The sequence below is a fragment of the Megalops cyprinoides genome, chromosome 24 (assembly GCF_013368585.1).
Source record: "Megalops cyprinoides isolate fMegCyp1 chromosome 24, fMegCyp1.pri, whole genome shotgun sequence".
NCBI classification, from domain to species: Eukaryota; Metazoa; Chordata; class Actinopteri; order Elopiformes; family Megalopidae; genus Megalops; species Megalops cyprinoides.
The window spans coordinates 4,469,406-4,472,792 of record NC_050606.1 but is presented as its reverse complement, the minus strand read 5'-3'; positions in this window follow the sequence as shown (position 1 = coordinate 4,472,792).

The following is a 3,387-nucleotide window of genomic DNA, read 5'->3' as shown; positions in this document are numbered from 1 at the left end:
TAGCTATTCAGGTTTATGCACTGACTTACGGATGGTTTATGACAAGTTTGCAACTTTGGAATGGGGTGGCGTACATCTAGCAAGACAGTTCTATCCAGCTAGCTCCTAACTTCCCTTCATTTCACAGAATACAGGGCCAACTAGTGATTCTTTGAAAAGTTTTATTTCCTGCAGCTCACAGACTGATGTCTGAGCTGAGATCTAAAGCTAGCTTAATTCACTATCAGAGCCTGAGCCCAGCTTTGCAGAGGTAAACTGCAGAAAAAGTGGAAAAAATGTACTTTCAGTAATACACTCTGACAATAGCTTATTAAAGAAGGACCTTCTGTTAAACTTGCAGGGAACAGCAACAAGGAGAGAGGCAATGTATGAAAGGGGCTTTATCAGGCACTTTGTCCACTGCTGTGCCTGCCCCTTTTAATGATTACTGTCATGTGTCAAGTGAGAGAGATGTGTGTTAGAGTGAGAGAAGGATGTGAGAGAGAGATGAGATTAACAAACGTGTGTGACTGGCACAAATCTGTGTGTGAGAGATATGTGTGTAACAGAGATGTGTGAGTGAATAAGGTGTGTGTGTGAGAGAGATGTGTGTGTGGGTGTGTGTGTGAGAGAGAGAGACGTGTATGTAACAGAGAGGTTGTCCTGAAAGTGTGTGACAGTCTGCTCTTAGCTCGGGTAATTTCCTCCTCTGGAGTAACGAAGTGAAAGCAGATCTGTGTGATTAATCAGACTTTTATCCCTGAATCTTGATCATTAGGCCCCTCGTTCTCAAACCAACCCACAGTGGAATCAAATGCACCCCTGTTTCCTTTAATATATATGTTCTGAGACTCAGCTAAGGGTGAGGATCTAGTCTCTGTGCAGTTATGGTCAGGATTCGGTCTGTGTGAAGAGAGGGTGGTTCTGTTTAGGGTGAGAACTTGATATGTGTACAGACAGCATTGGGTCATGGTCTGTGTGCGATCAGGGTGGGGAATGCGGTCTATATATGGTCTGCATACGGTCAGGATGAGGATGTGATCTGAGTTCATTTCCCCAGCAGCTCTGTCCGTACCCAAGGACCCAAGGTCCACACCTCTGCAGCAGCAAGCAGAAACTTTAATCAATGCCCAGCCAAGGTTAGTCCTTTCACCACAAGCACAAAAGCCACGCTTTGTTTCTTCAGACCTGCAGCTCAGAAAATGCATGTGAAAGAATTTCCATCAGCGCAAGGATTGTTCCGTCTCATGAGGGGAGCAGGAGGAGCAGACGGCCTCGCCTTTCCACACAACCGACGGCCCTGAGAGATCCGTTTCATTCAGAGACAGAGAGAGCTCACCTCCCACGCACCACCGGCCTGTCTCTGCGCACACGTGCACACACATACTGACACACACACACACACACACACACACACACACACACACACACACACACACACACACACACACATACTGACACACACACACACGCACACAGATACTGACACACACACACACACACACACACTGATACTGACACACACACACACACACACACACACACACTGCAGTCATATTGTGCTTTGTAAAACTACCTCTTAAAAAGATTAGTTTCATCAGGTTCCCCACACCCCCAGCTCAGGCTACACTATCAGGAAAGAAGCATTCAAACCCCAGGGAAGCAAACACAGGTGCTTATGTGGCCAATCCCTAACTGATCAGAGGTCAGCTGATCAGATACCCACCTGCTCCCAGGATTTCACAGCTTCAGTCTCAGTCATTGGGGAAAATGACAGTAGTTGAAAGGTCATTTTAAAGCCTAACTTACCCTCCCATAGGAGTTAGCAAGGCCCTCCTGCAGGGACGAGCCACACCCTCCCACAGCGGTCAGCCACACCCTCCCACAGGGTTCAGCCATAACCTCAAATTTAATTTTGTCACTTAATTTGCAAAACCATATTTATCTGCTTGGGCATTTCTCCTGCTAGCATTTCTTCATTTCAACATTTCAGAGGCTGATTTCACTGAGATCTGATTAAGGTTTAAGCGAAGCTCATTAAGGCCTTCACTAACATTTCACACCCAATAAATTACTCTCAGCCAGCGTGTGGCTTCATTTCAGAGATTCAGACATCCCGCTATGAACACAAATATATGTCTCTAATTTTCATCATGTTCGACCATATGTGCCGCTTATCAAACAGCATGCGTGAATAGAGTTCCTGCGTCATTGTAAATGTCTTTTGCTTAGACTGTACGAAAGAGGGCACAACTTTATGCACTTCAGTAACTTATTATAGTGCTCACACTGAAATTGCATAAAAGTGCTTATAGATATTGCTCACGGAGTCACAAATTAAAGCCTCCAGCTGGCTAACACTTTCAAGGGCACGTTTAGTTCAGTTATGCAAAACTTTTCAAAGTCAGAAGAGACTTTTTTTAATCTACATATTTGGGTTTTTAAATGAGAGTGTGGGACAGCCAGCAGTAAGTATCTGGTGATGCCCTGGGATTGGCTGACAGAAGAGGAGATGGAGACAGAGTGTCACATGACACGGTTCACTGCTGGTCTGCTTTCTGGACAGACAAGCTCTCAGTGATGAAAACCATTGTGACCCCAGCTTTACAGGTCCAGGTTACTTTGGCAACCAGTTTTCATAAATACACATTTTGATGTGGTGGTATAAATCTTGCAGGCATTACACAGGAAGCTGAATTGACCTCAGCTCCTTGTAAAGATAACATTATGTGCAGAGATACCAGCACAGTTCAGCCAACATATTCTGCTATCCTACACCCCCCCCCCCCCCCTCCAGAAGTCACAGGCAACAGGAGTATAAACAAGAGCTGAAAGAGGTGTCTGTCCCAGCTCCTGTCTGGTGCTAATCCGGGAGAACTGTACGAAAATGGCCCCCTCCTGCTATAGAGCAACAGAGGCCAGGCATCGAGTCAGAGCCAAGAGCAGTGACTCGTCGTGACTCATTCTGAGTCACCCAGCAGAGATCTGCCCAAACACATACAGCATGGATCACTCACCAAACCCCCTCTCCCCTCCACCCCACTCCCGTACCAACAACGCACCTGGAATCAGGTGCATGTGACAGGGGGCGGCAGGGGGTGGGGGTGCGTGGGAGGGGGTGGGGGGGGGGGGGGTACGGTTTCGGACCGCAGCATGACCGCATGCTTCACCTGTGAGAGCATTATCACCTCGGAGGGGGGAACGGGCTGGCCCTGTCTCTGTCTGAGAGAGAGGAGCATGTGGGTTTGAAACAGCCGGGCCGAGCAAGCCTGCAGACAGACTGCTGTCATTTACAGCACTGTGGCCGCCCGAGGGAGGGAAGCAATCTGCTCCTCATGCTCCATGTAGCCGTGCTGCTGCGCTTGCGGTGCGCCCTCTGTAGGAGAGTGAGTGGAAATGCAGAATGTT